The 14082-nt window shown below is 45.4% G+C and overlaps 1 protein-coding gene across 5 annotated transcripts in view; it reads left to right on the forward strand.

Moving 5' to 3' along the window:
- Positions 1-4644: 4644 nt before the first annotated feature.
- Positions 4645-14082, forward strand: part of BRD4 (bromodomain containing 4) — a 69783-nt gene continuing 60345 nt past the window's right edge. For 2 of the 5 annotated variants that reach the window (XM_079965902.1, XM_079965906.1), the window contains exon 1: positions 4645-4840. The gene's annotated coding sequence lies outside the window, so the exon portion shown is untranslated. Of the gene's footprint in view, positions 4841-5313; positions 5415-5468; positions 5518-5760; positions 6008-14082 lie in introns of those variants that run through there. The other 3 variants (XM_079965905.1, XM_079965904.1, XM_079965903.1) reach the window with 3 other exon arrangements.

Genomic DNA, 14082 nt, shown 5'->3' on the forward strand with positions numbered 1-14082 from the left:
CTAGTATCTTACATTTCGTTGGCTCCAAAACATGTGCTGTCTTAACAATGTGGTCACATTATTGCCCATTTTAGAAGAGCAGTTGACTGACTGCTGTCTAGAACACACATATGCCACACTCGCTATTGCTAGAGCTACCATACAAGGAAAATAAATTATCTCTGCTGTGTGGTTGAAGGAGAGGAATAAATATTAAATCCAGTTTCTATATCAAAAGCATTCATTGATAATCTAGAGCCAGGGTGAGCAGTGAGGTAGTCGGGCTTGTGGCTGATACCAAAGGTTCCATACCAGGGATCGTTAGGAAATGAGTTGAAAATAAAACTGCAACAACATTTTGAGTACTGCATACAGTTCTGGTTTCCTCATTTCAAGATACTATAGAGCTGGGAAAAGTTCAGAAAAGGACAACCAAAATTATCCAAGTCCTCATAAGGAAAGGTTACATCATTCAGGGCTTTTTAGTTTAGAGAAAAGCTGGGGTATGATTTAGGTGTATAAGATGATGCATAGTGTGGAGAAGGTTGACAGAAAAGTTTATCCATCATCATACTCGAATCCAGGGCCATCCTTATGAAGTTATAATGGTGGAAGATTCAGTACAGACAAAAATAAAAGTACTGCTTCACACAGCACAAATAACTGGAAGTTGCTCCCAGAAGATGGGAATATGACACATTCAACTGAATATCCCACTACTTTGACTTGATACTTCTTAGAAGTTATCTTTGCATTGACACTTGGTAGTAGAGCATGTGTTTTCACACACACAACAGCCCGATTCAATCCCTGGTATTTCCAGTTAAATGGTTCAGTCTCAGCCAAGGCTCTGGAGGACTGCTGCAAATCAGAGGAGGCAGCACAGTACTACATGGACAAATAGTTGGACCTGGTATAAGGAAGCTTCCTATATGAATATTGATACCATTATTTGAATTCATGCAACTTCTCATTATATTTCACCACAAATCATTCTTTTTCAATAAGCACTGTAATGGTTTATCACTGAATAAAATGAATGGTAACAATAGAAAGTTGCATGAAGGAATTGCCAATTATTACATGACAATCAGGCTAAGATAGAAGAGTGAGCGATCCTCCCTTAAGTAACTGCAGCCATAGTTAAGAGCAGTGTAATCGGTCAATTCCCACTTCACATTAAGAAGTAGTAATTCCCGCCCCGTAGTCTACCTCCATGAGGGCAGCTTTTGCATCTATAACAAAATCATCTCTGTGCAGTTGAACCTTGAACAGTGGACATTCTCAGCAGGTTATACAGGTTAAAACAGGTCCCTGCCAAAACAGCTGGTGCTCTACTGAGACTAAGCTTGCCTGTGCATATACACAATTGGCCTGCCTGGGATGAACCATTACTTGTTCCCCTCTCCTTCCTTGAGAGCAGAACACTCCTTTTACTCCTTTGTGATGGACCACTCCTTGGCATGTGCTTTGTATAGTACAGTATATTGAAAATCAGACAGTTTTCCTTGGGTCTGCTTTTGTCATCAAAATAATGAAGCATGCATGACAAAAACCCATTTGATTAGAGCTAGGTGCTGGCTGGAATGGGAGCAGAATAATTGTTCAATCATGTTCTTTACAAATTTGAAAATTTGTCTGAATGTAGTCAATGATTAGCATTTATCTGTTAATTTATTGCAGAATCTTGTGGGTAAAGCAGTCTCTCAACTCCAGACCAGGTTCTCTCATTGCCTGCAGACTGTTTAGTTATAAAGATCTCTTTGTGGTGCTATATATGCTGTATATGCTGTATATGCTAAGCTTCAATTTATGGTCTTCACTAGCAGTTAACTTTTGTATATGTGAGGGAAGTTACAACTACAGTGGTACCTCAGGTTACAGACGCTTCAGGTTACAGACTCCGCTAACTCAGAAATAGTGCTTCAGGTTAAGAACTTTGCTTCAGGATGAGAACAGAAATCGTGCTGCGGCAGCGGGAGGCCCCATTAGCTAAAGTGGTGCTTCAGGTTAAGAACAGTTTCAGGTTAAGAACGGACCTTCGGAACGAATTAAGTACTTTACCCGAGGTACCACTGTACTGTAAATCACACACAAAAAGCCCACATAACTTATCTGGCTAAGGTAACATTTTCCCCATTATATAGGAGCATTTGTAAGTGGGAGAGCACACAGTGAGCGTAACTCATTACTGAGTTAGATGGACTAATGATCTGCTTCAATATATGGCAGCTCCCAAAATTCCTATGATAGGTGCATTAGTGTTCTATTCCATTAGTGTTCTATTACATATAACCTACCTCATTAACATATGCATTCCTATCTCTAATCCACCACCACCAGTAGACATGACACTCCTCTTTTATTTGTACGCTCGGGTACAAATAAATTAATGGGGCTTATTTATTGCATTTAGATTTCTCCTTTCCTCCAAGGAACTCAAGGTTTTCTTCTTCCCCATTTCATCTTTCCAACAGCCCTGTGAGATAGTTGGGTCAAGACAGTGACTGGCCAAAGGTCACTCAGTTTGGTGAGTGTGCTACTGCTGCACACATTTTTGGCCGAGTTGGGACTTAAAACCTGGTCCTAATCTGACAGAGCTATTTTCCCCAGCCAGAACTCAGTTCCAGCACTTCTCAGGTGGGCGCCATTGCTATTATAAGAGAAACAAGGGAGGCGTTCGTGGCGAGTTCAAGCACCTCTTTTTTATATATAGAAAAATTGCACAGTTAACACTCTAACCACTACTCCAGCTTACTCTCAAGTAACTGGATATAGGAAAGCAGCCCAAATGTTTTAAATGCCGAAGTAACTTCTGGGTTTTGTTGTAAGCTGCCACTTTCCTTTGCATAAGATATAGCTGCTGACTGCTGTAGTTGTAGTTTGGAAAGCAGCCCAGATGCCACCTTTCTTGAATTACGCAGAAGATCATCCCATTTCTAAAGCTAGCAATATTTTTAACAGTTCATAGGCAACCTTGTGGTCTTCTCCTGCTACTAAATGGCCACTGTTCTGTTTCCTATTAAATGTTTCTCACTGTCCACTACACGCCCTATTACACGAGGACAGCAGCTAGGAAGTTTCCATTCATTTAATAGTTATTACAACAAGTAAGATGAACTGTGTTGCTTGAGGGTACTAAAACTTGAATCTGTACGATGGGGTGAGCTCCCATTGCTCTGTCACAGCTTCTGCCAACCTAGCAGTTTGAAAGCATACCAGTGCAAGTAGGTACCACTGCAGAGGGAAGGTAAATGGCATTTCAATGTGCTCTGGCACTTGTCGCGGTGTCCTATTGCGCCGCAAATGGTTTAGTCATGCTGGCCACATGACCCAGAAAGCTGTCTGTGGACAAACGCCAGCTCCCTCGATCTGAAAGCGAGGTGAGGATCGCAGCCCATAGTTGCCTTTGACTGGACTTAACTGTCCAGGGATCCTTTACTTTACCTTACCTTTACCTTTAACTAAGGCTATGCTTAGGTGTGCCCTTGTTTTTATAGGTATCATTGACCTCCTGCTTCAGAATATGTACAGTAAACGAAAGGGAGTGCTGAATGATTGACCTGCTTAAAAGTCGAGCCTTCTCTTCCCCCACCCATATATATACATGAGAAATACCAAGTATAAAATAGATAGGGTTCTTTCCGATGTGCTTCTACCTTAAAGGCAGCTTCCCCATGTTGCCATAGGCGCTGTCAATCAGAGATGAGAGTTTACGATCCAAGTCCTCTGCTCCAGTAGGTGAACAAAGGCTCCCTCTTCTATAATCTTCCTTTCCGGTCTACTGACCGAGCTGGGAAGAGAAAGGCCTAGCTTATTCTGCGGATGAGGTTCCCACTGGGGGTTGTTTTGTAGAGAAGAAACTGGTCCCCGTCGCCTTTTCCATTGTGTATTTAGCATCTTTTTCGGGACTGGTGGTGCACCAAGGGCTTGCTTTTGTCTGAAAGGCTGGTATATTCTATGTGTCATAGCGCCGCATTCCCATGCGTGCAACTGGGCAGAGTGAAGCGCCACAGAATTCCCCGCCCCGAGGAATATTATTATTATTATTATTATTATTATTATTATTATTATTATTATTATTATTATTATTATCGAGCGCCAATAGCCTTAGAGCTCAAAAGTAACCCGGTCAGCGGACTACCAAGCAGGAGAGCTATGTGACACGATGGTAGTCTTTGCTAAACGCTTTCGTGGGGAATTAATTGCCTGACTGTTGGCGGTAGCAAATTTATCCGCGGGGTCGGATTGGACCCGCTGGCGAGATCAGAAACGGGGACGTGTTCCATTCTAACGAGCAAAGTTTGTTCTATCCCGTTTCCGGGAATCTGTGCTGGGCGCGCGGGGGGAAGGACTGGAGACAAGAGCGGCAGTTCCTACGTTCTTCAAAGAGCAAGCAGCACCTTCGTGGGGCGGTAAGCCCCATCTCCCAAGCACCATCATTCTCTTGCGAGGCGGCGGCGGCGACGCAGCTTCCTTCCCTCTCCCGCTTGCCTTACGATACCCCTCACGCGCCGTCTCCCTGGCGGGACTGAGAAGCGCTCCTCCCGGCGCCCACTCGGAGGGCTCCTTACTCGAAGGGGCGTGGCCGTGAGGTAAGGGAACCTTGGATTCGAAGTCCTGTGCCCTGCGCGAGGCGTGGCTTGTTGCGTGGTGACGTAACGCGCTGCGTGGTGAGGTCAGTGCAGCCCCGCCGTTGCTGGTCCCGCTGCCCGTCGCTCTCTGCCCTGGTCTGTTCGCCGTGGTCCCCGACCCTCCCTACGGAGTGCGGCGCTTCCCCTTCACTCAGGACTTTGCTGGATTTGGTCTGGTAGGAGGCTGGTGACAACGCGGCCTTCTCCGGCTCTCCGCTCGCCGTCAGGTAAGAGCTGGGCCGGGCCGGGAGAGGCTGCGGGGGTTGGTATTCTCCTTGTTCAGTTACGTTGTCTTGTCGGCGTAACCCGCATTGCGTAATGTGACCGTTGCGTCAGGCGACTTACGCTTTTTGCGTCGAGGCCTATTGCGCAAAGGTCTTACGCGAGCCTCCTCAGCCTACGCTGCCTGGTGTCCCGTGCCCGTGCGTGCGCAGGGCAACTTCTCCCACCCCACTCCCCTCTGCATTCTCGCGGTGGGCGGCTAAGTTTCACGGTGGGTTAATCGGGAACAAGATGTGGATCGCTATTTCGCCCGGTTACGCGGATTGCGGTAGGTGGTGTGGAAGGCTTATGGTGGCTACGCCGTTTCCGTAAGCGCTGCTTCGCTGCTCCCTTTAAGGGTACGTGATTGCCGTAAGTATGTCCGTGCCCTCCGCCTGTACCGCTATGAGGCCGGGGTGCGCTGTGGGCGGCCCCCGCGCCGCCCTTGCACATCGGGCCTTCCGCTGGCTGGGGTGCATTTTCGAAGCGGCGGAGGGCCTTCCCGCCGAGGGCGCCCGTATCCCGTGCGCGGGTGGCGCAGTAAGCGAACCTGGGCGGGGCGGGTGCTGATGGTACTTCCTGCCGCCGCCATTTTGTCATCGAGCAGGAGGGGGAAGCGGCGGTAGTAGCGGCCGCGGCTCCGGTAGGGAGAGCGGCGGGGCGGGCGAGAGGGGAGCGGCGGCGGCGGCGGCACTAGCGGAGGCTCCGCTGCGAGAGGGCGCCGGTCTGACCGGCTCCTCGGAGCAGGGCGCGCGCGAGGCAGGCGGCTCCGCCTCTCCGCTCCGTGCCCTGCCTGCCAAAGGTTGCGGTTCCTGTAGGCCTGGCTCGACCGCTACTCCTGCCCGGCGCCGCCCCACCTGGCTCCCCCCGTGAGCGGGTCTGGCCGTGCCTTGGCCCCCTGCGAGTTGGGGGGGGGCGGGCTGTGCCGGCTGGTCTCCTGGCTCGGGACCGGCACGTTTATTGGCTTCCTGTTGTGTAGCCTGATAGCGAAAGGCCCGGAGGATGCGCGGCAAGCGGCGTCCCGCCTAACAAGGCCGCAGTTGGCAACGGTGTGCAGAGGCAGCAGCGGATCTTTCGCTTGCGACCCGAATCGGAGCGTTGCCGGGGGCCGATTCCTTAACTGCCCGATTTAAGTACGTACAAACGGCTGCGCGCTGTTTGTGCCTCTGTGAGGACCACACGTAATGGCTCTTTCTCCCTTCCCAACCTTTGCCCCCGAAATCAACAAATCAACAAAAGCCTTAAAGCGGTGCCATGTAGTTCAGTGGGATCTAACGGTAGATTTGGATTATAACGCAGATATCTGACGGGTGGTCCAGTAGAAACCCTGCACTTAATATGAGGAGCCTTTAGTGGGGTGGTGTTTGAGGGCTGCATTCTTAGCAGGTCTGGAAAGCTTCACTAGGTAGAAGTGGATCATGATTAGAACAGACTACCGTTTGTTAGAACAACTGCAAAACTGAAAATTTTTATTTAGTCCACAGAGAGTGGCCACTTAGTAGTAACATAAGTGGATATTTAATGATTGTGTGTGGTGATAATGGATTTTGTATAGATGGGTCCTTACATAATGTTGGATGCTTTTTGTAAGTGTTCATATACATAGTGCGTGTTGTGATAAAATCAGCGGTCATCCTTGCTTTCTTTTAGCTGAATGCTTGTCTTATTGCAGTTTTAATTTAAGCTAATAAAGTTTATAGAGGGACGCAGGTGGCGCTGTGGGTTAAAGCCTCAGCGCCTAGGGCTTGCCGATCGAAAGGTTGGCGGTTCGAATCCCTGCGGCGGGGTGCGCTCCCGCTGCTCGGTCCCAGCGCCTGCCAACCTAGCAGTTCGAAAGCACCTCCGGGTGCAAGTAGATAAATAGGGACCGCTTACCAGCGGGAAGGTAAACAGCGTTTCCGTGTGCGGCTCTGGCTCGCCAGAGCAGCGATGTCACGCTGGCCACGTGACCCGGAAGTGTCTCCGGACAGCGCTGGCCCCTGGCCTCTTAAGTGAGATGGGCGCACAACCCCAGAGTCTGTCAAGACTGGCCCGTACGGGCAGGGGTACCTTTACCTTTACCTAATAAAGTTTATAATAATTTCCAAAAAAAATGATCAACGTTGCTAGTAGGCTTCTTTGGGGGCAGAGTGATTACAGTATTCACCTTAAGTTATACAGTTGCAGTAGTGAAATAGGGACTAAGTCTGAAAATGCTAAATTGCGCATTTCAAGGAGAAGGCTGCAGTCCAAACTCAACTACTTTGGAGTAAACCACATTGAATTCAGTGGAACTTCTGAATAAATAAGCTTAGAATTGTGCTGTCCAGTAAATCAGTGTGGATATAGCATGCAACCTATTACATAGGCAGAGTCTCACACTAACCTGACCTGCAGTTGTTGTTTTTATTACTCTGTAATGATGGTAATTTCCCCTCTTGGTTTCTTGCAGAGGATTTTCCCCCCTGAGAATGCATTTGCCAGTGCTTTAGTAAAGTTGGAACTGAACAAGAACAGTTTATCACAATTTAATTAATATCCCTCTGGTCCCAACAGCTGCAATAGTCCCAACTATATGGAGACTGGGCTCAGATATGTTCTTGAAGCAGTTATCACTGTATTATGACCTCCTGGCTCTTGTGTAGTGCTTCCTGATTCTTCTTTATCCCTTCTCTCACCTGCAGCAGATTATAATAGTTGTGGGGTGAATTATTATCTGTGGGACAGTCAAATAAGTTTGTTTGCTTTCAGAGGTAAATTTTACTCCTTTCATTATACCAGTGGTTGCAGGCTACTGATTGGGTTGCTGAAAGTGAACCTGCTGCCCCAGGACCATGTAATAATGATGTGGAAGGAAATTACCTGCTTCCATGGAAAAAAATATTTATGGAGTGTTTGGATTGGCCACTAGCCATTTTTGTTTATGGTTGTTAGACTTTAAAATTGCATCTGAACTCCATGGAGCATGCAGCTATGCATGAGGAACAGCTTAAACTAACATCACAGTAGAACATTTCTTATGGTCACAGTTTGTTTCACAGTACATGAAATTTCACTATGGCTTTGCCTACACTATATGGTCAATTGTACAGCTACAGAATTCCAGCTAATCAAAGGTTGTATTTCCTTTGATATTATTGTGCATCAGGCAAAAGCTGCTTCATACATTTTCTTGTATAAAAACTGCTTCATAAACACTTGCTTATAATTTTTGTATATTTTCAAGAATGCATAAAGCCGTGACTTGTGAAAGTCAAAAGTGGACATGTTTTGTCAGTATGTCTATATAGGAAAAATATAATGCACGAAGTAGATATGATATAGGTGAAACAGTGTTTGAAATTCCCATTGTTCTAGGCACATTTTGTGATGGAATTTCATTAGTGCAAGCAGTTTCTGAGCTCTGGGTGCAGTACTGCACCTGAGATTTCAAATTAAAATTACAGAGTGGAAGGAAGGGAGGACATTTTTCTGCCTCCCCACTTCCTGCTGCTCTATGAAGACTGGAGAAGAGACCCTCTTAAGAATATTAGGGGGGTGGGCAGGGGGAGGACTAGACGGTGTGAAAAATGAACTTAATATTTTAGCTGAAGTTCATTCATTCATTTGTATTGTATTATTGTTATAAAAAAACACACCCAGACATTCCGTTGTTGCGCCCATCACCTCGGTTTAAGGAGCCTTTTAGTTGCTAGCTTTCATATCTCAGTTTTTAACACCGATGTAAAGGTATGCTTGCCAGTGTATAACGTAATTCAAATCTACAATTTCTTGTATTTCCCATCTCCCCAGGTTAAATCATTTAGTTTTTATTTCCTTTATTTATTTGAGGTTTCGCTTGGTTATATTAGCCAAAATAAAAATGTCTAATGGTCAGCAATGGGAGTTGTAGTTCAACAATGTACGGAGGGCATCACGTTGGCTATCTTTAGTTTAGTGCAAAGGGCTGGTAGTGAGGCAGTGATACAGTTGAAGCACGTTTGAGTTCTTATATGCAGGTAGGGATGTAGTTCAGTCTGCATTAGCAGCATTCTAGGAATTTGCTGGCATGTGGAAGTGTGTCTAAAGTGCATCCTTTTGACATGCCGATTTGTTATGAAATTTGTTGTCATTTTGCATTTTCTTTTGTCAACTGGCCTGGGATCTTTGGATGAAGGGCAGTATACAAACATAACATATTAATTATAATAATGCTGTAGTTTGTATTCAGTTCACACAATAATCTGATAAATTGAACTCTGCTGTTTTTTGTGTAGCCCTCTTAAATCTCATTGGTTTGAAGGAGACCCTTACTCATACCCCTCTGACGGCACATGCAGCCATAACTGTAGGAGTCTTCAGAACAGGTGGTCTACTGTAGTACTGTTCTGGCAGAACGTATGGTTACTTAAGAGTGTAAATCCATCTTTAGTTCCTACCAGTTGTATATCTTTATGTGGAACTTAGTGGTGGTCTTAGGAATATGGATTTTTGACTTAATGCATTTGAGTTTGTCAAACTCTACGCACTAGACCCACAACTTACATGTGATTTACTTATACGATTGCAGCTTTGCGTGGGTGCTGGGAAAATAAATAAATAAATGGCTGGGAAAGGAGAATTTTCTTGAATCTTCAGTGGTTTAAATATTTAAGTATCCATCAAAGCACCTGGGCCATTCCAATTCTTACCTTATGATTAAATAGCAATGTCTCAGTCTGGTATGATCATGAGAACTGTGCATGGTACATTCCCACATAAGGCATTTCCACCCAGTTCTCTTGTTTGAGGTTGTGTTTTTTTTAAGTTGTTCCCAGAATTATCAGGTTTTTAAAAAAATGAGTGAAATGTGTTTTAAGACAATTTGTATTGTGAAGACACAATTCTGTATAGAGTGTGCTACACATTCATGTACTACAAATGGTTGTCTTTGCTTGTGAAATGCTGCTTTCTTCTGGTAACCTTTGAAATAGTGTGGACATACCCTATTTTTCACCCTATAGGACGCACTTTTTCCCCTCCAAAAAGGAAGGGGAAATGTGTGTGCGTCCTATGGGGCAAATGCAGGCTTTCGCTGAAGCCTGGAGAGCGAGAGGGGTCGGTGCGCACCGACCCCTCTTGCTCTCCAGGCTTCAGGAGAACCCCACCCCAGCCCCACAAGCTCGGGGGACAGCGGGGAGGTGGAACGCCGCCATCCTGCTGTCCCCCAACGTGGTTTGGAGGCTGGCGGCGGGGAGAGCGGGGAGGCGCAGCGCGCCATCTCGCTGTCTCCCGACGTGGTTTGGAGGCTGGCGGCGGGGAGAAGCCCGCTTCTCCCTGCCGCCAGCCCCGCAAGCTCAGGGGAGTTTGCCTATGCCTGCTTCAGACCATAAAGGTGTGTTCACACCTAATGTTAAACCTTAGTAAATGTTTAACTGTGGTTTAATGTATGGGGGTATAGGGGATGTTGGGGGAGGAGTAATACCTCTGGTGGGAGACATGTTGTCCTCCTTCTGGGGTAGTTTGTCTACCTTTGGTCTTCACCCTGCACTCAGTTTTCACCAGTGGCTCCTAGAAGCTGTTAGCATGCGGCGGCAGCTGCTTCCCAGGAAGTGCTTTGATTGGCTGGCTAAACCTGATGAGGGTAGCTGATGAGTCTCAACCCTTAGGTGAATTAGGGACTTCCCCTACATGTGAATTGAATGGACAAAATCAGTAGTGGGTACAGTGGTCAAGAATGCAGTTTCTGCACCTACCGTAGAGGGCAGTGAGGGGCAGGTGGGGCTTGTCAACCTGGGAAGGTAGCCTGTCTCAGAGAAGGAAAACTCTGATCATAAAGCTCTGCTGCTTTGTGGGAGGAAAAAAGCCGAAAGAGTTGGATGGTGCTTTGTACGCCTCCTCTGTCAACTCCTCCAGCTAAGCTATTGCTCTGCTTTCCTGTGGACCACCACAGCAAGGGTGCAATTGGGGGGGGGGGAGGTCTTGCCTTCTGGGCAGCCCAGCCCAGGATCTCCATACACACTGCCCAGGCTTACACCCTGAGGAGATCACTTTGGTGTTGCTAACAAAGTGGTTTGATGTCACTAGTAGCATGGTAGTGGAGACTGTTTGCTCTCATGTTCCTGATCATGACTGTGGGAGCAATAAAAACAAACTTTTGCTTCACGTGTTGTCTAAACCTGTGCTCTTAGTTCGTTTCCCCAAAACACACCATGAACAGTAAGCTAGGAACAAACTCTGCTATCACTTGTACTTTGTGCAAACCACAAGCCCTGGATTAGACAACACAATAGGCCAAGATTTGTGGTTTGTTGGTCCTAGTGTGGGGAGGAGCAAAATAGGAATTTTGAGCATCATGCACCAGCATTAACTGTAGCATAATGTGAAACACAAACCAGGTCATACACTGCTACAAAACTCGTGGTATTTATCTTTTTGATGCTCCAATCCTGTGTGTACTTACCTGGAAGCAAGCCGTAATCAAATGGCGGTCTTAATTCTGAGTAATCATGTTTGCCTAGTAATTTTCTTCAGTAACTGAACAGCACACTTTTATATGCTAAAGGATACATTTTTATTTTGCTAAAGGAGTCAAATAACTTTAATTGTTCTGGACATTATACATTTCTAGAAAGGAAAAGGAGAGGTGGAAATCAGAACAAGGAATGCATCAGGAAGCAACCTCAGTCTAGGTAGTAGTCAGCAGAAGTAGAAGATGAGGAGAAGTGGGAAAGGAAAGTGGGAGAGACTGGCTGAGCAGTCATTCAGATGATCTTGCGAGGACACAAAGGTTTGATCAGTAAGTTGTTCCAGGAATTGCGGGCGGAAGCTTACTAGTTAGACTATCCCGGTTACCAAGCACTATAATTGAGAGTTGTAGGAGTTGAGGTGGGTTTCAGCCCTGCCAGTTTATTTTCCATGCCAGAGTTTCTTCTGTAGCAACTGTTAACCACACATGTAGAACCCAGCCAAGCTACCTGACCACTTTCTTCAGTCTCACCCCCTGACAGTATTGGCTCAGAAGTAAAATGAAGGCCACATGAATGAGAAAAGTGCCAGTATTCCCCAAAGTAGTACTAAGGGAAGCTTAGCTGGACACTATGCTTCTCTGAGGCAGTAACCACTTTCTTGCTTGTTTTTGAGATCCTGGGATTTAGAGGAACTCTATCCTTAATTGTTTGGACTTACATTGTTCATCAGCTGTTCCAGTGTTGTAAATATCTAATTCTGTGCAACCTGGACAGGAGCTGTGAACATTGTTACACTTAATTGTTGTAGATTGTCTTGACTTACGCCACCCCACTGCCCTGCTCACAGTTGTGAAGAATATTTTTACATTATAAATGGTCTGTCAACATTAAGAAAAATAGGTATTGGTCCATATATGTAAGGGACGTGGGTGGCGTTGTGGTCTAAACCACAGATCCCAGGGCTTGCCAATTAGAAGGTCGGCGGTTCAAATCCCCACGACAGTGTGAGCTCCCATCGCTCGGTCCCAGCTCCTGCCAACTCAGCAGTTCGAAAGCACATCAAGTGCAAGTAGATAAATAGGTACTGCTCCGGCAGGAAGGTAAACGGCGTTTCCGTGCACTGCTCTGGCTCGCCAGAAGCGGCTTAGTCATGCTGGCCACATGACCCAGAAGCTGTCTGCGGTCAAACACCTAGAGATGAGCACGCAACCCCAGAGTCATCTGCGACTGGACCTAATGGTCAGGGGTACCTTTACCGTATACAGTGGTACCTCGGGTTAAGTACTTAATTTGTTCCGGAGGTCCGTACTTAACCTGCAACTGTTCTTAACCTGAAGCACCACTTTAGCTAATGGTGCCTCCTGCTGCTGCCGCACCACTGGAGCACAATTTCTGTTCTCATCCTGAAGCAAAGTTCTTAACCTGAAGCACTATTTCTGGGTTAGCGGAGTCTGTAACCTGAAGCGTATGTAACCCAAGGTACCACTGTATGTGGACTGTCTCTGGATAAAGTGACTTCTTTCAGTTCTCAAAGTTCTTAACCTAGTGTAAGGTTGTCATCTGAACTAGCCAGATGTTTAACAGATAATCACAGTCAATCCATCATTTGAAAAAGAAAAGACTTCAGAGCCGCATTGGCCAAAAATGGCACCTAGACATTTCATTTTGGTGACTGAAATTGAAACTTTGTTTAATGAGCTTATATACCTGAGTTTCTAACACTGCTGATGAGACCCAGTATACCTCTTCAGTTCATCTGTACAATGAGATAAATGATCAGTTTGACTCCAAAAGAGTTAGTATTTGTGCTTTCTTAATCTGTATTAAGTTTATAGGAATTGCTTGATCTCCATGCAGGAAGCCTTGACATAGAATCAGAGGAATGCAACCAAAATCAGTATAATTTATTTCAAAATAAGTTAGTTTTAAGGAGATTGCTTTCAATTTTGCCTCTATATGGCAAGAGTAATTAAATCTGTTTTAAATCTATTAGGTAGAAGTTCATTCAAATATGGTCTTGGAAAAAGTAGTTCTTACTTATATTTCACTTCGTGATTGTGTTATAGTATAGTTTGTTAAAGTAGAAGGCAAATACTTAAAAGTTTCCCATTAATATGGTTTCCACTATTCAGCTTCTTGAGAAGTGCTGCCTTGCTATGCTTCTTGCTGCTTATGTCACTGGCAGAGAAGTTGTGTTAGAAACTAGCCAGGCGCCAGGTGCATTTTGCTACTGGTGCGGGTCCAATTGCGACCACATGGAGCTCTTTGGATGCCAAGTTGGTGACTGATATCTCCATCTGGCTGGCCTCTCCAGCTTTCCTAAGCAGAAAAGTTTATTTATTGCTTATATATCCCACCTTTTTCTCCAAGGAGTCCGTGTTTCAGTGTGTTGTAAACCTCTTTGAGATTTTTTTCTTTAAAATATAAAATGGCATAGAAATGAAACAAATAATAATAACAAGCACCATTGAGAGAGCAGTCAAAATCAGTATTAGAAACTCAGATATATAAGTTAATTGCTAAATGCACCTTAAACCTAGGTTACGGTCGCCACAGCGAAATGTTTATGCGCCTTTTCCTGGTGGGATTTATTATTAATAATAATATTTTTCATTTCAATACTGCTTCATATTTTAAAGAACAAATCTCAAAACAGTTTACAACACATTAAAATATAAAATAAAACAATCCAGAATAAAACAGATTCAAGCTTCAAGGAAAATATTTCAGATCCTTCTCTAAGTGACATTTTCCTTTCCCCATTCGCCCATCTGGCATCCAGAGATCTCCACATGGTCGCA

Source organism: Podarcis cretensis (assembly GCF_951804945.1).
Source record: "Podarcis cretensis genome assembly, chromosome: 2".
Lineage (NCBI taxonomy): Eukaryota > Metazoa > Chordata > Lepidosauria > Squamata > Lacertidae > Podarcis > Podarcis cretensis.